Raw genomic sequence first — 25,210 nt, 5'->3', positions numbered from 1 at the left:
CCATCCGCATCAAGGCTAAATTCGGTAACAATAGACGATATGAGCGCCCGCCCCCACAGAAAAGAAGGATGGCAACACCAAAGATATGTTCTTCGAGCCTCGGCAAAACATATGAGCAGTGCCCTAGCTACGATATTAAAATTTACTTGCGCGAACTTGGAGTTCTCCAGATCAATTTACCGTCAACCAGATTGACCATATTGGCATCGACGCTAGACACGCTTCCAGCATCATGGATGTCCAAACTTTTCGAGGAGCTAACATCGACTCGGAATACTACCTCGTTGTAGCCTAGGAAGCACTTCGGGTTTCCAGACCCAAGGCAAAACAGGGAGATGCTGGGAAGAGGTACAACGTCGAACGACTACAATCGGAAGAGATCGCCAAATTCTTCTCCGACCGAGTTACAAGTAACCGCTCTCGAAGTTCTGTGCCGCCAACACAATGTTTCGAAAATCAGTGGCAACATTGCAAAGATGCAATGAGAGAAGCCGCCTCTGACGTGCTGGGTTTCAAGCAACCACCAACAAGGAGCACCTGGTTTGATGAGAAATCTCGACAGGCAAATGCAGCCAAAAAACAGGTACACATCGGATTAAAGAATTGTATGCAGTTTATTCAGTTCTCCCAATGATGTCGATGTCGTCTGCGGGAGCGCAAGTGTGCGGCTGGACCTCTTGACGATTATTACTTCTGCAATACTAGGTTGGAGAAGATGCAGGCCAAACCACCCCCTTGTCAGAGTCCATACCGGAAGAAAAATTATATTCTGTATATGGCACTGTCTGGTGCCAAATTGTCATTTAGAAAACTTTCTGTTGAAATATTCGAGACGACAAACTAATTCTGACTAGGTACTATATTTTTAGTAGAATTTTATTTTTTGAATAAAAACTTTTTAATTTAATTTTTCAAAACAATAATTTTAAAGTCAACTTTTTGTTCAAGATATTCGAATCGAAAATCAATATTTAACCAATTTCTAGCGATATTTTTCGGTGTGTATGAATTTTTCTTTTTTGTTTGAAAATTTGTATCAGCCAAGAACTCAATTTTTTTGTAATATTTTTGTATAATTATTTTTTAGCTGAGAAAGATATTTGTTTATAAAAAAAATGTTAGTTGAATTTAACAAAATTCTTACCAATCATTTATGAATTTAAAATGTTTGGACAGACATTAAACAAAAGTCAATGGCATTATTTGTTCACAGAAAAAAAAGTTGTCATATTAACAATCGTCGATAGTCAACTTGAAATTTGGAGAAATTGTCACATTGACTTCCAAAATTGACTATCAAGGATTGTCAAATAAGATTTGGATTTTCAACAAAAATTGTCATATTAACTACCGCAGTTGTCATATTGAATACCAAATTTTAAAAAAATTTGAGGTCAAAATAATTACCACATGAATTATACATACAAAAATCAGAAAAAATTTCTCAATTAAAAAAAGTGTTTCAAAGACGTTTTACTTTCAGCGCTCTGCTTGCCAGAGCCAGAGGCATTTTAATAATTTTCCAAATACATTTTTCAACTTAAACCAAAAGAATGATACATCAAAAATCTCCTGATAACAAAAATGTGTGTCCAAGAGGTTTTTGTCTTCAAGATCTTAACAGTGGACAAATTACAAATTTTTCTGAGAACTTGAAGAAATTGACCACGGAAATAGAAAATATCAGTAATCAAACTTTGAAAATGTTGGGAGAAAAAAACTCTACATATTTGTAAAATGAGTGCAAAGTCGGTCCTAAGAAATTTGAATTGTCAAGGAATTTGATAGGAAGAATACTTTTATAGCCTCACAGAAGTTCATCAAAAATTGATATGGAAGAAATTTTTAAATATCCATTAACTCATCAACATCAACATTCCTAAAATGGTTTAACGGGACTGCGGCCTCAGAAATTATTGAACATTTCTGTGTAAATGAAAATGGAATTGAAGACACTAGAAATGTAGGCGGTGATAGTGAAAATATGACGTTGAATTTTCATCCGATGATTTTGTATTTATTTGTTTCATTAACGTTGAAGATTCCTTAAGATCGTCTAGATACACATTCTAATTAGGAGAAATATTCTGATATTTTTGTAATCAGGGGAAGTTTTGGTGTATAGTTGTTTTGGTTATACCTTTTAGGAAAAAAGAAGTTTTAAATTGAAAAATGCATTTGAAAAATGATTAAAATTCTTGAAAGCCGAGGGCTGAAGGCTGAAGGCAAAACGTCGTGGACAATTTTTTTTCCGATTTTTTGATGTACCATTTTCAAACATTCACCCCCGACCACGACTGACAAAAGAAACCTGCCAGACGGTTGAATTTAATGTAATCGTTCGTATATATACACATTCACGTCAAGGAATTGTGGTTATAACTCCACTTCTAAAATTTGTTACCGGTTTTAGTTCTAGTAGTTTTCTTCTAAAAGAAAACTAATTTTTAATGACTAAGGAACTCATTCAAAGTAAAAAGTCTTTAATGACGATATAATTTTAGTTATGGCAAGAAAAAATCATTAAGTACTAATCATAAATTATTTTACAAATATTGTGGGGACTAGCACATATTACACAACTATCAAAGTAAAAAATCTCACAACTTTCCAAATCAGTCACTTCACTCTTAGATTTGTACATATTTGCAGCGCGGTAATTCTTCTTAAGATCCAAATTTGAGATTTCGGTACACCGATTTGTTATTGTGCTTTTTCGTTGCAACTGCTAACAACAATAAATTAGAATTACGACAGTTTCCAAATATTGGTGGAAATTTGTTGCAATTTTAAGCAACCACATTATGTAAAAGTAAAATGAAAAGTGATACATAACAAACTTACTCAAGTAAATTGAAACGAACGTAGGTTTTCCATGCCTTTGGAGACAAAAATGATTACCCAACTGAAATACAATATTACTAAAACCCATGACGTATAAACATTGACCATTGTGGGCCCGCCGATCACTGATTTTTGTTTTGTTTGATTTTGAATTTATCTTTGATATAAGTTTATCCGGGGTTTCTTTGTATACATAAATAAAACTCATCTATTCCGCACGAGTGAGGTGCAAACATTTCGTCATTTATATACATCTCACCGCAGATAATATTGACGCATTATTGAAAAAAAGTAAACACGCAAAACTATTAAAATTTACCATCCCCTGTTATTCGAAGAAATACAGGGTGACCACACAGAAATGTGTTTCAGGTGACATTAGAGACTTGAATGTATGAAAAGCTTCTACTCATAAATCATAAAGATTAGCTACCTCAATTTTCAGAATTCCTCAGAAAACTATCTACAATAAAGTAAAATATTTTAGATCTGAAAAATAAATCTTCAATATAAAACATTTAAAAGAGGAATGGAGATAATATTATTACCAATTCGAGACTTATGTCCATGAAAATAAAATTTGCATTTACCAAAAATTTTAAAATGGCAAAAAACCTTAAAGGAAACAGTCTTTTCTAATTTTGTAAGACAGTTTTAAGAAAAATTTACTAGTTTAAAATTATGTTTTGGAATTAACACTCAGGGATTTTTCAAACTTGACGGCTATTTTTGTGAAACCCTCTACTATCAGCTGACCCATTTATATATTTTTGTCTAAAAGGCTTATTGATGTTTTAGTATACAAATTTAAATATGGAAAAAAAACAAATTTCGGTATGATAGCGAGACTTTTCTCATCCGTTGCACCCTTTACATTTAAATTTATTTCTTTTATTTACAAATAAATTACCTGCCTTTTAAATTTATTAACACAACAATAAACAAAATTAAAACTTTCAGTATGTTGATCTTTTATTTGAAAACCTTAAGGTAATGCAGGTTGTCAATTGACTAAGGGGCTCAAAACTTCAACATTCACGTATTTATATTTCTCACAATTTTTTGGGAGACCTAGCTTAGGTTTTCACCATTAATCAACAAAGATTAAGAGTCGATTAAATTGTGTTTTTTTTTTCTTGAATAGTGCAAAATAAAATTGCAAAATTATTTCAAACAGCAGCCGCCCACTCTTGACCTTGATAAATAGAAATAGCATGTGTGTGTCCATGTTTTTAGTACCTGTTGGGTCTCATTCGCTAACACCTTTTGAAATTCAAATACTGCTCAATTTTTATGTTATTTATGATTCAATATCTTAAGAACAAATACTATTTGTTTAAAATTATAAATATGTATAGGTATACCTAGAGGTACCTAATAATTAATTCATGTTATTTACCTTAAGAATATACCCAACGTGATGGGTACTTAACTCAAATTTCCGCATTGCAACTAACAAAGTATACATTTTGTAATTTATTTAAGACTTTTATTAATTTTGTTGAATATATTCATATAAACAATATTTTTCCTATTTTTATTCGGAAAACTCGAACTGTTTAACGCGTGCAGTGGAGAGGAAGACGTTATTTAAGACATTATTATCAATGCAATAAGATTTAAGTGAATAGAAAACTCATTCATTATTTAAAATTATTACTAAGAGTTGTATTCAATAATGTGTCTTTAGTGATATTAATAACTTAAACGATCACACTTCCGAATATTTTTGGCGATCAATCAAATTCTGCAGACAATTTTGATTCTCAAACTCCTGTTTTAGTAACAGATTTTTCCTCTCATTCTCCGTAGCTAAACAAGTAAGATTTTTGATAATTCTCAAGCTTTTCCATACGATCTGTTCGGTTTCACTGAAACCTGAAATTGAACGCTATTATTTTAGATATGGAACTTTTTGAACAGGAGTTCTTAGTTTTCAGGAGGGGTCGTCATGTGCATAAATAAAATTCAGTAAGTGGTGGAGTCCTCATAGCTATTAGAAATAATTTTTGTAATACTTCCTGACAATTAAATTGCTGGTTAGGATTGCAATATTCTACTTTTAGGTGATTTTGACCACCCATGTAGTAACTGGGAGAAAATGAGTCTTATTTTAAAGTATCATTGTGTTCGTCTCAAAAGACGTTTTTATTATTACACAATATTTTCTCCACGGGTCTACAGTAACTTAGCTGTATTAACATTTCTTAAAATCGAAAACTCGATTAAGTTTATCATCTGACGCTATAATTACGGCAGTAGTTAAATCACACTCTGCTTTATCGTTATCGAATATAGATAAATACCATCTCCACTTGACTTGGACGGTCTTTTACTCAAAAATAGTAAGTCACATATCTGTTCATATCTTATTGGCTTTCAGAAAACTAATTTTTAGGTAATTTCTGATCGTGTATCTTCTTGTGGTATTGAGAATATAATTAAATAAATAAATTGGGTGGCACAACAATCCGTTGAGAACTAGGGCCTAGTGACTTAAAGGCTTAACCATTCCTGTTCCGAACGGCTAATTTGAGAAAGCACTTTTTCATGACAAGATTTATGTTGGAGAATTTGTCAACTCCTCGCAAGAGGTAGTACCCGTAAAAAGACTAGATGGCATAGGCACAGATCGAATCCAAGACCTATGGCATGACAGTCCAACGCACTAACCATCATGCCACGGGTACTACGGTATTTAGAATATACAAATTTTAAATGAAGTTGAAGTTGCAGTCAATGCATTAAAATTGTGCATTTAAGATATCGTTCCGCCTAAAATATCCAAATATTTCAGTTTTTGTAATCCATGATGGTACTGTGGGGGGGGGGGCACTCCTTAGTTTATCACATAGATTTTATCTTATCTTCCTCCTCCTTAGTTCATCACATGGCTTTCATCTTATCTTCAAAAAGGTCTTATCAAGTTAAATTGAAAGATTCTATCTTTAACCCTTTCATTTCCAAATCCGGAGTTCCCCAGACTAGTCATTTAGGACCTCTACTTTATCTTAGCTATCAATAATTTACCCCTTTGTGTACGATACAGTAACATTTAATTCTATGCGGATGGAATGAAAATCTTCAAGAGCATAAAATCTATAAACGATCGGTTATAACTCCAAGAGAATATTAAAATGTTTGTTATTTGGTTAAAACTTTCTCAAAAAGTTCTTCTAGTTTGTTTGATTATAAAATATAACAGCACTATAAACATCGCGTTCATAGTTTTAAAGGTTTCTGAGTTCTTTTTAGTTCTAATCTCGATTTTACGGAGCTTATAAATATGACTATGTTAGGATTTGTTGATCTAAAGAATTTCAGTATCCCTATGTTAATCTCGCTCTATGTAACATTTTGGTCCATCCCCATCTTGAGTACGCATCCCAGGTATGGACTCCTTTTTATAAGAGCCATAAGAGTTGGATAGATAGATTAGGAGATTTTAACACAGACATTCTTGTAAATAATACAGATTCGGAGAATTGCTTAATGATTTTGTCTTCTTATGGGTTAAAGTCAATTATAATTGAACCTACGTGAATCACAAATATGTCCCAAACTTGTATCTATCACTTATTTTTAAGATTGAAACCTATTTTTTTTGATGGGTTGTTGGGTCAAGCAATCGATATCAAGATCACAGACCATTGTATGATATTCTTAAAATTAAAACGATTAACTCAGAATAACATTAAAAAAAATATTCCATTCCAATAAAAACAAGCTATCAATTTTCCAACTCTTTTAGAGGCATTAAAGTTCGAATTTTGGGATCAGTTTTACAATGAAACTAATCCTTCGCATGTGTATGACTTATCTATAAGTACTAATCTATACAATGCTTGGAATCGTAAGCGTTTTAGGCCATGGATTAGCAAGAACTAAGTTACTTGAATTAAAAAGAAAAATTCGGTGCGAAAAAAATGTAAACGGCATCCACAAAATCAGAATCTAAAAAAATACTACTCTAAACTTAGTGAAAATGTAAAAAAAACACACATAATTAGTGGTGATAATTTATACTCTAGTAAGCTTCATTCCTGTAAAGGAACTATACTAAGTAAGAATGGAAAGTATTTCATTCTATCTTAAACAAACAAAAAAAAAAAACAGCTCCAATCTTGGACTGTACCTAATGAAATGTTCCATTCAGGAACATGTAAGAAATTTAGCTTAGCTACACATTCTTGTGGAAAATCCAGCTTTGAACATACGACACCTTGTTCCAATGATTGTTTTGAAATTGAATTCGTTAACAGTTTTAAATATTAAGGAGATACAATTGACAAAAATTTAAATTGGAAACAACATACTGGAGAGTTAAAAAAATACTTAATGCCCGTAACACGTAAAAAATTTCTTTTTAAAACGAACTTGTACAACAAATCTATTAACAACAATATACTTTGGACTCGTTCATTCTTAGCTACAGTATGGAATAACTAGTTGGGGAGGTGCTTTTCCGAATACGTTTAATAATAATTACATCACAGAAACATATTGTCCGAATCATTTGTAAGAAATCAAGGTTAACAAATAGTTGGCCTTTATTTCAAGATCGTCGTATCTTGCCGTTGAAACACTTTTATAAGAAAGTTCTTACAGTTTATTCCATGAGAAGTGGATACAGTCAGGTACTCAGAAACCCAAATACTCATAGCTTAAGAATTAATACTTTTTAATCAATTGTCTTTTGAAACTAAAAAACTTCAATATCCTAATTTATTTTTGAAATTAACAGTTCGATGGTCAAAAATCTATTTTTAAGTATAGCATAACTTTTTAGCTTTGTATTTACTTTTCTTTTCAATTTTTGTTTTACTTTGTTTAATAGTTAATATTTTTTTGTTTCAACTTTTTGCTATTTGCAAAACCCCAAATATTCATTTGTTTTATACATATGCTTTACATTACCTGATATTGTTCATTTGCCTCTAGTTTTCAAATATGTATGTAAATATGTATGTTAACATTATTAAAACTGTAGAGAATGGAATGAAAATAAATAATTAATAAAAAAAAAATATTATGTTAAACGCATCTCATACCTTAAACCCTTAGAGGGCTACCATGGTCTGACTCTTACAACCTCCCTCCTTATGAACATCGGATAAAGATTCTTCAAATGCAGCCTGTATAGCAAAGGGGGTGATGTAATTAATAAACCTGATTTATTAAACTACCATGGAGGTAACCAAATACCCGTTCCAATTCCAAACACAAGAGCCAATATCTTGCATATCTTAATTTTTAAATATGAACTCAAACCTATTTGATTTCCGCATGAATAAGAATATTCTTACAAATATACTAAAGACCAGTGTATCATGCATTTAAATGTTCTATCACTAAGTGCATTAAATTTGTCAACAAAATGATTTTATTCGAACCATGAAACCATGAAGTTTAACAACAAATCCGTAGACAGAATTGTAAAACTAACTTTTTCTTCATTCTTCCTTCCTCATTATGTCAAGTTTGATGTAAATTTGTGACGAATGCACAACTTTCCATGAATGATGTGACATCAAGTTATGTTTGCAAAACAGCACTGATGTGACATATTGAACTAAATGTGATAGTAGCGGTGTGTCGCTGTATAGCTCAGATAACAAACCATATAGCTTATTTTAATTCAATCTTTGTCAGTCAACTTTATTTCTGAAAACGATAACCCACCCGGAATATAGAAATTGTGTTCTGGTGATATAAAAAATGTAATACATTTTTTTAAAGGCCACAAATTTCCATAAAGAACTCATGGAACGACGCGATGTGAGAGCATAAAGTAAACAATGAAAGAAGTGTAAGTTCGTCCCTTGGAGTTATATAATGCTTCATACCTACCTAACAAATTAAAAGTCATGATCTATTTAAACAAACTTTCTTATCGCTCTGAAAAATAACAATGCTGTGATAATTGATACATTTTAATTTTTAATGTAAAATATAAAAACTATGTATATATATAGTGACATTTATATTTAAAGGCTCTTAAATTTAGTCATAGAGGCAATTTTGCAATTTGTCTTAGAATTTCCCGCTGTTTGTCTAATCAAATAAAGGACTATACATCAAATTTAAATATAATAACATATTAACAAAGAAGAAACAGACCTTATTACATGAATTTAATTAATCAAAAACAAATGTACATTGAGTGGAAAAGCTATCTTATCCTATTAATAGGTCCAGACTAGGAACTTGCTAACAACACAAAAGTCAAAGGTAATTGAGGTAGATGTGTATATGAGATAGTATCTTAAGCCGATGTCCTTTAAAGACGTGACATGATAATAAAGCTAAACAATATATCTACACATAATTCCTCGGCCTACATAGTAGGGTGATTGCAAAATAAAAAGTTTAGCCGTAACAAATGGAAAAGTTTGCAGATGTTTGACATAATTAAAAATACGCAAACACATCTATACAGCATAAATAAATGTGATACTGGGTGTGTTTGATGATATAGACCGATTTTACTTTAAGTTGAAGGTCTTATGGAAACTAATTGACAGCAATTTACTATACGCCGCACAGTGGCCCGTTTATGCAAAATTGCTTGCTTTTTAGTTAACTGGATTCACAAATACTTGGAGCTCGAGTAATCGAAAAAATTATTTAACTTGGGTAATTGGTGTGCATAATACATTTTTTTTAAATTTTTTTTCTTAACTTTGAATGTAAGAACTAGAAAAGGGTCTTCGAAACGCTTTTCGTTGTTGTTTTCATAATATGCTGTGCCATTATTTTAATCGATAATTAAAAAAAAAATGTTAATTGTTTAATTTAATGTTTTTTTTTAAACACTTCTTTTTGAACACTTTTTCGACTTCAAATTGTATAGAAAAAAAAAAGGTAAAACGAGTGGTGCTCTCAACTGATTCAGAATCCTTATATATTTGTTAACATAAATCCAAAAGATCAACCGCGTCATCTTGCATCGAACTGAGCTAGAGAAACTTAAATTGATAAAGTCAGTCATTTTTTCCCCTATTTTTCATGGAAAATTCTTTGGAAGAACGGTTTCTCTGTTTTTTTATGTGGTGGATTTAAAAAAGATGATTTTATTTAAAAAATGGTTAATCATTTTTATTTTATGTTTATTACCTAAGATTTTCAAGAGTTCTAGAGCTAATTTTTTTAATCCTGTAATATGACATATGCTAGATATGTAGAAACAAACCTCATATGGAGAAGAAACAACTATAACTGTGAATCACGAGTTCTTTTTAACTAGGATAGACGGAAAAGTATTAAACGAATTAACGGAAACAAATTCTACGCGGCCATGTCCGATATGCAAAAGGACACAAAAGAACTTCAATTAAGATGAATCAATTGAGGACGAACATAATTACGAATATTTAATCTCTTCACTGCACTCTAGAATCAGATGCATGGAATTTATTTTGAAGCTTGTGTATACTCTTCGACAAGAAGGAGATAGTACTGATGAACCGATCGGGACCAAGGAGGCGGAAAAAAGAAGAAAACAAGGCGTTTTCGCGATGAGCTTGGCCTTTATGTGGATAAACTAAAACATGGGTTTGGAAACACTTGTGACGGAAACACTGCAAGAAGATTTTTTGAACAGTCAGATGCAACCGTTCGAATAACTGGAGTCAATGGAGAAGTTATAATGAGGCTCAAAGTAATATTGAACGGTTTGAATTGCACAGAAGTAGTGAATGCAGTTGAATTTGGGGGGTATAAAAGTATCCTGAAAAAATACTCACACCTACTCTACACAAATTATTGGTTCATAGTAATACGTGTTAAGTTTCAAGGATTCAGCAGAATGAGGACCTCTCCGGGTCTACTTATTTCTTCCTTAAGGCATGTGAGAAGCCAAAAAGATTTGAAAGAACGATACTCTCCCGAAATGATGAGTTTATTACACATTTCCCCGGACGTAGATGATAGTTTTTAAGAAATTTAGTTTTCTTAAATTTCGTTTAAGAGATATGATTTTTGCAACCAAAAAGTCAAACCGGGCCACTGTGCGCCGCCGGTTCAACAAAAATGTATTGTTAACAATTTTAGGTAATGAAAAATTTATAAATACGATTTCAGAAATAAATTCAGAAGTTTCAAAAACTTGCTTTTCGACAAAGTTTTCTTACTGGCGTTAAAATGCCAGTTTTCTAATGGGTTTTGGATGGCCTTTATTCAAATCCGACTTCAATTAATGTATCACGGCAGGTTTTAGGTACCACTTTTTGAAGTTCGAAAAAAACACGTACAGAAGGCTTTTTGAGGCTATCTAAATTTGTGAAGTAGCATTCTTTGTCATTAAAATCCGTGATGCTTTTCCAAATCAATAATCTTTTTCTTTAATATTCAATTAAAATATTTACAATATTTAATATGGAAAGTTGTTGGATTTAACTTTTCTTACAAAAATCGACAAGAAACCCTAAACTATTTATGCTAAAATGGTTTTCAACAGAAAAAGGCAAAACGGTTTCACAGTAAGGTTGGTTCTTGTAACGAATCTTTTGTCTAAACAATGCATCTAAAAATGAAAGACTTGCACTTTTCAAAATCATCATACAATTTATTTGTAGAAGATATTTTGATTTTTAATTTTTAAAACCATCGTTTTTGGTACTTTTTTGCAGGCCAAAAAACTGATGTGATATAAAAATTCAAAGGCTCCAGTCGAATTTTTGGGACATCTTAATCCTTTAAAAAAATATTCTTTTGTCTGTGCAATAGAAAAAAACGCGTAATTTGACGACCAGTATTTTTTTTTGTAGATCTTTTATTTTTAAAGTTGTAAACCACTAGGCCCTTGTTCTCAATGAACTGTTGTGCCATTTAATTTATTTATATCATAACGATAAAAGTAAAATATTCAACATAGCTGATATTCATATTCACTTTCTTTATTAAATATTATTAAACACTTTTCTCAACAAGAGCGAATTTTAAACCTGGAAGTAAGTTTGAGTAACCTTATAATCCGAAAAGACTTAATTTCGTGTCAATTAGTAAAATATCAATATGAATCAAAACAATAGATCAACAGTTTACTTTTATAAAATCATAGCGGTGTGCCCGGGCATGGGCACGTCGTCGGTCGGTGTCAGTGAGGATCTCTTGATATTAATTTAGAAGGTCGACATAAATTTCATAATATTGAATTTCTACCAAAGGCCCAACACGATAAATCAATAGGATAATGCATCAATCCATACAGCAGCGTAAGTAAGTTGTTTGTTTCAAGAAAAAATCTGTAGAAAATAGAACTAAAATTATTTAACAAACATTTTAATACTTTTTTAAAAAATGCCAGCAATAACACATATAACATATATCATGAACAATATTCATCATAGGCAATTAAGATGTTGTGTTGAGTTCATAAGCCAGTGACATCCTTAAAAATTTTAGTAATAATTAAAACACCAGTGAAATTTCTATTTTTTTGTACGACTTTTTGCCATTATATTTCTACATACTTATATCCTATTCTTTAAAATTTCTTAATTGTCTCTTATCACCAAACTTCCCTAACTCAAAAAATCTGTAAAAATATCCACCAAACTCCAGTTCAAAACCATTTACAAAAATGTACTTAAATCAAGTGACACGGAGTGTGAGGAAGACAGCATTTTTGTGAAGTACCTAAAATTCCAGAACAGCAAAATCTATTGATACTAATACTCCTAAGTCTTTGGCAAATTCCTTTAAAAAGAATACGTCCCAGCACTTTGCAGGATTCAATTGATCGCCGCCGCCGCTGCCAAAAAATTACCTTTAATAAATACAAGTATCTCCTGCCACAGGACCTGTACTCGTATCTATAAGTTTTCTTCTCCTTCGATTTTTTCGTTTTTTTGTTGCGAGTAGTACAAAACAAAACCACTACCTTCATAATAATTGAAATCTCCCACTCATATGATGAGGTGTTGGTATCAGGCAAAAGCAATATAAAAAAAAACGCAGACGCAGACGCGTGATTTTGGCAACATGACTACAGGAAAGCCACGTGACTTTTAAAGCTGTAAGGATATTGACCAGTGTTTGCTATTCAATGTATGGAAAAATGCATGCATACTAAGGATATGCTTTTCATTCACATGTATTGGATTTATATGTTTTTCTATGGAGCTTTGGTCTCGTTTATTAAAAAAGAAGGAAGGAAGTTAGTGAAATTGATAAAATTTTGAATACATTTTTCGGTAAAACAAAATAAATTTAAGTAAGTAAAGAAAAATTACTTAAAATATAGCAAACTAGAAAAAAGTATTATACAATAGACAAAAATAAAATAACGTAAGACTCGTATAATATATGTATGTAAACAATATCTAACAAAATAGAACTAATTTAAGAAATAAACTTAAATAAAATAAAATAAATTTAATAAATATGCATAATAAATTAAAATGAATTCTTAATTCAAATGCTTTAAAAAAAAATTAAATATAGTAATACAATTGAACTCAGTAAATATAATGCATTAAAAATATAAATATAAATAAAATGAACACAAAAATAAAAACATAATAAATAAATTCTCACAATATACATAAGGACACAATCAAATAAAAATAAACAAAAATCGAACAAAGCAAATTATAATTAAATTAAAAAATATAATTAAAAGAATAAGAAAATTTAATCAAAGACTATGGAATAAAATAAATTAAAACAAAACAATTAAATAAAAAATATAACAAACCAATATATAATAAAATAATTCTTAGTTACATAAATTAAAATAAAGAACAATAAACTTGAACAAAACATGATTAACAAAATATAATACAACAAAATTGAATATAATAAAGAAAAAAATAAATACAATATAATACTAAATATATATTAAGTGAAAAAAATAAATAAGGCGACGCAACAGTCCGTTGAGAACTAAAGCCTAGTGACTCACAACTCTCAACCAATTATGTGGGCCCGTTCTGTTGTCAGTAATAGGAGGGATCTACGGTTTTACGCCAAATCTGAACGGTTAATTTGAAATCTAGTCGCTAGGGTTTTTTTAGTGAGACATTTTGGGTAAACCTTGTTTTTTAATTCCTATGGTAAATAAACCACTCACTGAATTCTCTTGGGAGTCTTTCTGCATCTTTCTGCATTAAATTTATTTTAAAGCGATATCTCTACTGCTCCATAAGATATGGAAAGAATCTTTCCGAGATATTTCAAAATTTTCAAATCGACAAATCGGATCGATTACAATAACTAAAAAAGAAGCCGGGATGCGACACTAATAACATCCCATCCCGTCTGTCGATTTGTCTTGTTTAAAAGTTTGTAGGTTTTCGTGTTGGGTTAAAAACGTTGTTAGTTGAAATATTCTTCAAAATTTTAAAATTACCAACAACATTTATCATACAAAGGAATACTTTAGTTTGAAAATCTAGTTTTGTTAAAAAGACTTTTAGACGATAACAAATTTGTACCAATTTAAGTAGCATTTTCTAAATTTTTACAAATTGGATGAATGAAATTAGTTTGAGGATATCAAGAACAAAATTTGCGTACTATTTCTTGTAGATTTTATTTTTTAATGAAAAAACGGACTGTGGATTTACAAAAAACTACTGAATATTGAAAACAATATTTTCTGTGAAATAAAAATAAGTTTGAAGATAATGTTTTTAATTTTTGAAAAGATATTTGAGTCGAAAGTAAATTTGTATCATGTTTTAGTATTAGGTTTTTATTTCTTGTAAAAAATACTGTCAATTCGATTTTTCTCAAAATTTTACCAGATGTTAAAAATTTTATTTTTCGCTGCACACAATTGTTTTGGAGATAAAGTAAATTTGTATTCGTTAAATTTTCTAAGTGACACATTTTTGTTTAGTTTTTTTGATTTATAAAAACAACCGTTAATTGATTTTTTTTTCAAAAAGTATACTCATTTGGTATCACATTACAATATATTATGTAAAATTTAATACAAGTCTCTAGCGTTTTGGTTGGTAAGATATTAAAGGTTAACCAAAATAGTAAAAAAACGCCCACTCAATTTTTTTGAGAGCCTTTATGCATCTTTCTGCCTTATTTTCTGTATAACAAAATTTATTTGAAGTCGATACCTCTTCTGGTTCGTGAGCTATGGACGACGAAAAAACACCGCGAACATACGGACGCACGCACAAACATCTTTCTATAAATCTTTTTTTTTCGTCTTTTAAATTTAACAAATTGCACCCATTACAATATGGGAAGTTAAGAATAAATAATTCAAAATAAAATATTATGAAATTAATTGAAATATATTAAAACACTATTAATAATATAAAATTAATAAATTAAAATAAAATAAAACCAAACAAAATACTTTATAACATGAAATATTAATCAAAATATTAATCAAAAGAAGACACTTTAAAAAAACAGTAAATTTTTGAATAAAAAGAGTTATGTTAATTAAATTTAAAATATGATAAAAGAAAATCAAATCAGCATATATTTAAAATAAATCAAAAATCATTTTGTTTAAAACATGATAAACATACCTTGAATTAAATAGAAAATTTAAGAAACTTAACAAAATAATCAATAATAACAGTTTAAAATTAAAATTTAATGCAAAAAAAAAATAATATATGGAACACGAATTAACAGAATAAAATAAAATTGAAAATATTGGAAGTTCTTAAATGAACTAAAAAAAACAGATTACAAAATTATAAGAAAATGTTTTTTCTTCGAATCAATTTGTGTTTAATAAAAAAATGTATGTATTCCAGTAATTTCATAAAATAATTTAAATTGTATAATCACTTTTAATTTAATTTTTGTTTGTTTTATAATTAACAGTCATTTTTTTTTATATAAACAACCTTTACATGTTTAAACATTAAATACAGAGCGAGCTTTGGGAAAATACAGAAGGATTGAAGAGGAGATAGCAGTGCACATTGGCCCTAAAGGTTTATATCAAAATGAGAACAATATCTATATTTGATAGTACTAAGCTCCTAGAAGTGTGAATTTTAGGGCTGAATTGTTTGTGAGGGAGGGGAGGGGGGGTGTATTGGAACTGCTGGATAATTTGACAGAATATTATTTTTGAAATATCGATACGTATACCTTACCCCTAAGAGGCACCAAAATGTTGTTCTTAAGTTTTGAAAATTAAATAATCAAACGACAAATGTTTTTAAGTTCAAAAATTTATAAAATAACAATGACAGCTAAGTCATTATTTGTTTAAAGTATAATAAAACGGATTCAATGATTATTTTTATTTAAATTACTAAACAAAAAATTAAATCCTGATTATTATTTATTTGGTACATTTATTTGCTCTCACCTTTTTATGGAGTAAGTCCATTCAAGGAAACCACTTTGTTGCTTTCCGCATCTAATTTTTCGGGAAACACAGTTTGATTTCAAAATAGAGGAAATTTAAAATTTAAAAAATGGCAAAATTTTAACTATGTATAGATTTTTACCTACTAAAGTAAAATCAAATTATATTTTTTTGGCTTAATTTAGAAATATAGCAATTTTTTGTGTAGGATTCAAATGTGCGATTAAAGCGAAACTCAGACAAACGGCAACACTGGCAAGGACACACTAGTTATTTATGTAAACAATGCACTGTCCAACACATTTACAGATCCGTATCATCAAGTAAAGGATTCTTGGACTTTATGCAAGTGTTTTCATTTAATTTTTAAAATTTATTTTCACCTCAACCGATTCGAACTTTTATTCTTAAAGTCAATTTGCATTTCAACAATTTGTATGATATTTTTAAAAAAGAAATGCAAAATAATAAACAAATAATAAACACAGTTCAATTGAATTGACCCGGGCCCATTAGCGCGTAGTGCGATGCTTATAAGATGCTGGTCGAATCTAAACTAATATCGGATTCAGATGGATAAACACAGAGTTCCTGCCTCCAACATGCTACTATGTTCAAAATCAGATTAATTTGCCAGTTAAGCTTTTTTAGTGGGTGGTAGATACAGTTGGGCCACGGTGTTGGCTGGAGTGAGGCAAAGCATGCAGGGAAGATCTATACGGACTGAAGAAGAAGTGTATCTATGAAAAAGCTTTCAGAATGTATATTTTTTAATTGAGAACTGCAGGTGTAAATTATGTGGATTATATCCGTTGTTGCCAACGTTCTTGTTGTTCTTTTCAATTGAACAGAAAATATTTAGATAGGTACCGGATGAATTTCAAAATACACATAAATAACAATTTATTGTATAGTATCCTTTCTGAAGAGCACTTTTAATTCCAAATATACTGCGGTTTCTTGAAAAACACATATCCTCCAAATACACACCTACTCGCAGTCCGACAGAAATGTTCTTTGTTTAAAAAAACTGCGTTTTCATCATAATCTTCCTGCGATTTAATGGTTTTTTAATTATTCTCAGAATAAACAAAAGTTTAAAAACATTTTAAATTGTGCTATTTTTACTTCTTTTTTGCATACATTTTTGGTTTTGGTTTATCTAAATTGATTTCAAAAACTGCAAGTGAAAAATTAGTATATAGGTTGATATACAAAAAACCAATGAAAGTATTTTTATTTTTATCTTAATTCCTATGGGAATATTCATCTTGTGTTATACATCAAACATCAGAAGCGTTGAAAATATTTTTAAATTCACAGTTCAGAGGAAATGATGATCATTCAATTTGAATGATTGAAATATTTTTGAAAATTTTGTCATTTCCACAACATAAAAATTCGAAAATAAACATCTCTTCAAGGACGATAATTCATTACCCCGTTATAAAAATCATGTTTTGAATAAAGTGTCTTTTTGTTTTTCAATTTTGTATTTTCCGAAATTGGCATAGAAAAATAAGAAAAAATTATCATAACTTTGGTTTCAAGATTCCAAGAGGATGTTTCAATTTTAAAGACTACGCATAAAAATTCGAAAATTACTAATACACTTTTTCAAATTTAATAACTAAGTATACAATAAATTGATGCATTTTTACTGTAAATTGTTTGTGGAAAAGTAGTAAAATAAGAGGAGTAAGAAATGATAGGTTTAAATTAGATTTGGCATAAAGAACTAAATAATAAACAAAAGATTTGATAGATGTCAATAGAACAACACGACACGGGTCGCCAAACTCTACCAGCGCAAATTTTAAAAACCCTATAGTTTTTTTTAGAAAAGTTTGATATGAAGCAAATTTATCAGATTTCATTTGAAATAAACTTTGTTTTGAGTCAGTAACTTTATTTATTCACGAGATATAGAGAATCGACCATCAATTTTTACCAAGTCTTAGTAATATTTTCATTTCTTGTAAAAAAAACGTTACTAGGTTATTTTTCAAAAAAATTCAAGTGGCTGCCATTATTGGTTCGTAAGATATTTTGGGTTAACTGAAATGTTCACTTTTTTTAAATTGTCATAGTAAAAAAAACAACCTATCAGTTTTTGGAACGTCCTTTCTGCATCTTTCTGTAGAACAACATTTATTAGAAGTCGACATTGGTTCTTACGATATAGACGACGTAAAAAAGCTTTCCGAAAGTGCGTGCGTACGAACGTCGAAACTCGGTAGCATAATTGTGCGGGGTTGCTTTCCTTGGTCTGGTATTAGACGAACTTATAAATTCACGATGTCTTGACAAAGGATTACAAAAAATAAATCGGGTGGCGCAACAGTCCGTTGAGAACTAGGGCCAAGTGACTGAAAACTCTCAACCATTCCTGTGTGCGAGTACTGTTGTCAGGAATGGAGGGGACCTACATTTTCAAGTCGATTCTGAACGATAATTTGAGAAAGCACTTTTCATGATAAAAATTTGTCGATTTCTTCAAGTACCCGTGAAAAAACTTTAGATGACATAGGCAGGGATCGAACCCAATACCTCTGGCCTGACTGACAACGCACTTGTAACCGAATGGGCTGTGTTTAGACAGTTAAAAATTATTAAATGCAAATAAAAGAAATTCAAAATAAAAGTAAACAAAACAAACAAAAAAAAAAACCACCAACTAGGACAAGACCGACGACGACGACTCAACTGCTACTGCAGTTGTTTATATTACGAAAAAGTACAGCAATGCCACCTCGCTCACCCTCTACAGGGGTAAGCTGAGTGACTAACGATTCTCCTTCTGGGCAGAAAAAGTTATGGCTGACATACGAATCTCAAATTGAGTGATTGTCAGCAAGTTACCATAATGTGAGAATGTTTAGAGGGAATGTTGCGAAGGTGGAGAAACTCACCTCTGTTGCGTGACACAATTAGGATGCGATCGGTGTCATGACATATATGAATCCGACTCGCACCCAAAAGACGTTTGCAACAAGTGCGTAAATCACACCCACCAATGTTCACACCCACATAAAAAGATTAATAATTGCGTTATAACATTAATGTAATAATGCGTAATCTAGTGGGTGTGAAACGAAACAAAGGCTGGAAAATCCTGGTTAGGTTGTGTTAGTGAGATAGGTAGAGCTAGGGTTCTTGAGTAAATGCCGTCGGCAAGTACCTTCTTTTCAAAATTATCTACCCTTGAATAAGGAAGCTTAGAAGAATTTGAAGAAGGTACCGCCAACCGACCGCTCAAGGAACCTAGTTCGAGCATTATCTCAATTCGTAAGTAGGTTTTCAATAAGGCAAATATGTTATAAATCAGTTTTTTTTTATAGTTTTTTTTTTGTTAAGATATAACCGCCAGCGCTGATTTTGGTCACATCGAGATAGGATGTACCTTCTTATAATATAAAACTTTAAAGAAAGATATATTTTTATATGTATATACATATATATATATATACGTCTACAAATTGGTTACTGAGGTAAGCTTCAATTAAATAAATTTCAAGTGAAAATAGACAATTAAAAAGCATTTTGTTTGTGCATTTAGGCCGTAAAAAAATTCTCTTTTCACGGCCTCAAATCTGTGTTTTTAAAGGAAACAGAAACAGGAAATTAATGTGCGGGAAATCCCAGAAAAAAACCTTAATCGTCTCGCCAATCAACCAAAAAACAAAGGAAAACCGTACCGTCATAATACATATATGCAATTATAAAAGTGCCTTTTTTTTACTCTTTTAAATTCAAAAATTTAAACAACTTTAATCTTTTTATCGTTCAATTTAAATTTTTTTGTACAGTGATAATTTAACAATTTTTTTTGTTTAACATTCAAATTGAAAAAGTAATTTTGATAAAGTAAGAAAGTGGTGTATATACATACCTACCTTATACGTATATATATATATTCATATACATATATATATATATAAGTGTAGATCATAGTGCAAATTATATTTCTTTTGGGTGAAATGGTAATATTTATATATTTTTTCAAATAAAAATTCAAAAAACAAGGCGTACTAAAGATCGCCACATCGAACCACGATTCATCGAGGGAGTGGCCACTACATCGATATTTTGGGGTGAGTGATAATTTGTTTAACTAGTCGTATTGAGACAATTTTAAATATAAATATTGCCCATTACTTCCGTAAAATATAATAGTGCTGGTCTATAAATAAATATACCCTACATTTTTTTTTACCTAAGCTTTCAAATTTTACTTAAATATTTTTACTTTCAAATTTTAATTATTTTAAAAAAGTTAAGTTAAATGTGAGATATTTTTTTTTTAAAATGAAATTGGTAATAAAATTTGTCATACGTTAGATACGAAAATATGAATCTCTAGATTTTTCATTAGAAAGGGGAAGATGAGGCGATGAGGAAATCGAGGTAGAAGGGCGGATGAAGAGGAACGTTGTTTTTTAAAGGGGTTGTTTAGCGAGGAAACAACCAGGTAGGGTGGGTAAAGTTTTATCTCGCGCATCATTGACAGCTAGATGCAAAGCCTGGCATATTTTTTTTGATAACGAGGAGGTCAAAGGATCCACTCCTGAGCTAGCGAGGGATATTTTGTGTGCCAGCAATGACCTCAACAGAGAATAAACTCGTTACAAAAATGGCGCCCAACGTGTCGGTTTCACTATCGGAAGATGGTGAGACTAACAATGTTTCGTTTTGATTTATGAGTCGAAAATTAATTTTTTTTGTCAAAACATTTAAAATTTTTTTATTTTTTTATATATTTTTTACTAAACAAAATTTGATTTCAACATCTTTGTGAGTCCCGGTTACTAAGGTCAGTTACCCGGTACCGTGTTGCAACAAAGAGGTTGAAATTGATATAAAAGTATTTATTTGTACAAAGGAATCATAAAAGCCTAGTCTTTGGGCGTCTGAAGAAAAGATACCCAAATTGCAGGTGGTTATGATATACCCTTTTCTATACAACCAGAAATTAAGGAGACCCCTTGATGCTAGCGGTGTCTTGGATGGTCCTTTAAACATTTCAAATTTTCAATTTTTAGTTTTCTGAGAATCTCCAGAGTCCTCATCGATGATGCTCGTCATGTAGTGTCCTGGAAACTTAGAAGACGATATATTAATCTTCATACATAAAAAAAAAAAAAAAAAAAAAAAAAAAAAACAATAGCAAACACTAGTTTATTTTATTTTATTGATATACATACATACACATATTTTTGTCGACTCAAATAACGTCCCTTTTAATCCTCGGTAATTGTATCTCGTTTCCGGATTCATACCTTGTCTTCCCTTTTTGACTTTTATGAAAATTTACAATCCAAACTAATTTTTCTTTGAGATACTAAGGATTTGAATACTCCGATTATTTTTTTTAAAAAAAACATTATTTTATAAAATAAAGTTTCAATTAGATATATATACGCTTTTATTTTCTTTATAATTTTTTTATTGAATTATATTTTATTTAACAGTTTGTTTTACAAACATTTTCTTTTATTTTATTAAAACGTTTTTTTTTTATTACATTTTTTTTTAACCTAATTTTGAATTGCAGCTTTAAATTTGTATATATTATTTGATTTGGTTTTTTTTTGGTTTTGTTCTTCAAGCTTTGGTTTTTCAAGTTGGCAAATCCCAACGTTTTTTTTTTGGTGGTGCAGAAAATAATTTGCAAGTTGCAAAAGTAAATTTCAAAAACAATAGTTTCCTGACGAATAATTTGTTGTTTTCCTATCGAAATTTTTCTTTTGAAGCTTACCGATAGGTGATAGAAAATAGTAGGTTGGTTCACTGACTCGAACCAAGTATGAGCAGGAGTCGCCGAGTTTCTATTTACGACGACATAGAAATTATAAACGCTCACAACGAAGCAACATTTGAAGAATTTTTCCAAAGGTTTCGTAACACGGTAGATAGGTTTAACTTGAACCATTCTTTTAGCTTTTCAGAAGAATTAGAATCAGTTATTTCCAATTCAACATCCAACATGGCGGATCAAGAAGATCCCCAAGGTGTGGAAAATGACCCAAGCTATATAGTTGAGGGCGGTGATAGAGAGCCAGCAGATCGCGCTGAAAATGATGTTGGTCGAAAAGAAGAATTACTTACTAGAATAGAGAGAAGCATGGTTCAGAACCAAGTTAGGATTTTCCAGCAAATGGACATTTTTATGGGAAATGTGCTGCAAAAATTGGAAGATTTGCGTTTGCCTTCGCAACAAACAATCAACCCTCCTCAAGTCGAAAGACATAGCTCTTCCATGACCCAAGCTGTTCCACCAAGAAGCTCAAGCGCTTCCACTACGTTCAGTGCTTCAGGTCCATGTAGATTGGATCGTTGGAACATCAAATATGATGGTTCCGAAAATGTATCTGACTTTCTTTTGAAGATAGGAAGAATGCAGTCATGTTCACCTTATAGCGAAGAACAAATCGCAGCAAACTTCCATATTTTGCTTGACGGTAGGGCAAATAAGTGGTTTTGGCGTTTTGTGAAGAAAAATCCGAACGCGGACTTATCTTTAATAAAGGAAGCAATGAAAAAGGAATTCGGCAAATTGGAGTCAGAAATTGATATTTATATGAGACTCATGTGTCGAAAGCAGGGACCGAAAGAATCTTTTGATGATTTTTATGTTTCGGTTTCAAGCTTAAACGATCGTCTTAAAGAACCATTTAGCGATAAAAAGTTGATTGAAATCATTAGGGGCAATACTAAGGAGAAGCTAGGAGAGATTTTGTTGTCGGCTGAGGCGAAGAACTTAGAGCAGCTTCGACAAAAAGCTCGCGAGGCTGAACGATTTTTGAATAAAAGAGCCGTCGGTCATCGAACCGTTAGTGAGATCGCGGTCGAAAACGATACTTCCGATACAGAATTGGAAAAACATGAAGTCGCAGCCATGTATTCTGCCAGAAAGCCAGTTTCAACCGCAAATTATATATGTTGGAATTGTGATCAGAAAGGACATGCCTATCACTTTTGCCCATCGGCAATCAGAAATTTATTTTGTTTCCTTTGTGGTGCTAAGGGTGTCACCACGGTGCAATGTGGTAAACATCAAGCGGGAAACTTCCCGAGGGACGAAACGAGGAGTGGGGAGGTTCGTTCCTCAAGGAATCTGACGAACCACTCTCAAAACTAAAAACTAAAAACCTAACGTATTCCTCCGATGAAGCTGATAACAGTTCAATCCCAAAACGAATTTTAAAAAGGGAAAAGTCCAACGTTGATGTTGATCAGTTTCATCCGATAGAATCACACAATCTTAAGTCTCTTCACGAGCGAAAACTTAATTACGAAAAAGTTCGATCTCGAATTTTCGGCAATAACAATAGAACAACCAGTTTAAAAATTCAAAAAGCTCGTTGCCGTTTTCGAAATCGAAAAAAGTTTCGAAAACAAATAATCGAAACGATAATATCTTCGGATACGGATGGTCGTATGTATGCCAATATTTTTTTGAATAATGAGTCAGTGTTTGGACTGCTTGATAGTGGAGCATCTATTTCAGTCTTAGGTGATGGGTGTTGGGAGTTAGTCCGAAAGCTAGGGGTTGAAATACTACCCTACAAAAATATAGTACGTACGGCTGATGGTAAATCTCATGATATAGTTGGATATTGCGAGATAGACACAAAATATAATGGCATTTCGAAAAAAATTACATTTTATATCATACCAAACTTGACACAAAAAGTATATCTTGGCATGAATTTTTGGCGTAGCTTCCAATTGTTACCTCAAATAAGTGAGTTAAAAATAGATTTTGATAAAGAAGAAGATTTTAAAGATGACACTGAATTATTGAAACTTTCATCTGAAGAGTCTTTTCAATTAGAAAGTGTTAAAAGACAGTTTCCAAATTTTGTTGTCCTTGGACTAGGAAAAACGGACCTCGGTTGTCACATCGTCGATACAGGGAACGCCGCTCCGATAAAATCTAGGCATTACCCGTTATCTCCGGTTCGGCAAGGCGAGGTCTATAAAGAGTTAGATCGCATGTTGGAGCTAGGAGTTATAGAAGTCAGTAATTCTCCATGGAGTTGTCCCGTTGTGCTGGTGAGAAAACCAGGTAAAGTCCGTCTTTGTTTAGACTTCCGAAAAGTCAACTCGGTCACGGTTAAAGATGCGTATCCGTTGCCTCATGTTGAAGGTCTGTTAAGTCGGATAAAGGACACTCACTTTATCTCGGGGATAGACTTAAAGGACGCGTATTGGCAAATTCCTTTGCACGAAAAATCGCGAGAGAAAACAGCCTTCACTATACCTGGTAGACCACTCTATCAGTTTAAGGTAATGCCATTCGGTTTGAGTAATGCTGGACAAACGCTGTGTAGAGTAATGGATCAAGTTATTCCTAGTCATCTTCGAGATAACGTGTTTGTCTATTTAGATGACTTACTGATTTGCACTTCGGATTTCGAGTCACATTTACGAATCCTTAAAGAAGTGGCAGCCTGCCTTCGTCGAGCAAATTTAACAATTAATCTCGAGAAAAGCAAATTCTGCATGAAGGAAATAAAATTCCTAGGTTTTATTGTAGGCCAGGGAAACCTGAAAACCAATCCGGATAAAATAGAGGCTATGGTTGATTTTCCGATTCCAACCACCGTTAGGCAAGTAAGAAGGTTTCTAGGCATGACAGGTTGGTACAGGAGATTTATTCGTAACTATGCCGACGTAGCTGCTCCTTTAACCAACTGCCTTCAAAAGAAGGCTAAATTCGAATTCACCCCCGAAGCACTCGAAGCTTTTGAGAGACTTAAATCAGCCCTTTCTTCAGCTCCAGTATTAGCTGAACCTAACTTTTCAAAACCTTTTATCATTCAATGCGATGCTTCGTCTGAAGGAGTAGGCGGTGTTCTCTTTCAAGTGGATGAGAACGGTAATGAGAAGCCTATTGCATTTATGTCGAAGAAACTCAACAAATCGCAGAAAAATTATACGGTCACGGAACAAGAATGCCTCGCAGCCGTACTAAGCGTGCGAAAATTTCGGCCTTATGTCGACGGATTGCCCTTTACAATCATTACAGACCATTCGAGCCTTAAATGGCTCATGTCA

The 25,210-nt window shown here is 31.6% G+C and overlaps 1 protein-coding gene across 5 annotated transcripts in view; it reads right to left on the bottom strand.

Moving 5' to 3' along the window:
* LOC129947840 (PDF receptor) overlaps positions 1 to 16,714 on the bottom strand; it is an 81,459-nt gene extending 64,745 nt beyond the window's left edge. For 2 of the 5 annotated variants that reach the window (XM_056058570.1, XM_056058572.1), the window contains exon 1: positions 16,148 to 16,714. The gene's annotated coding sequence lies outside the window, so the exon portion shown is untranslated. The remainder of the gene's footprint in view (positions 1 to 16,147) is intronic. The other 3 variants (XM_056058568.1, XM_056058569.1, XM_056058571.1) reach the window with 3 other exon arrangements.
* Positions 16,715 to 25,210: the final 8,496 nt, after the last annotated feature.

This window comes from Eupeodes corollae, chromosome 2 (assembly GCF_945859685.1).
Source record: "Eupeodes corollae chromosome 2, idEupCoro1.1, whole genome shotgun sequence".
NCBI classification, from domain to species: Eukaryota; Metazoa; Arthropoda; class Insecta; order Diptera; family Syrphidae; genus Eupeodes; species Eupeodes corollae.
This window is presented reverse-complemented; position numbering and strand designations above follow the sequence as displayed.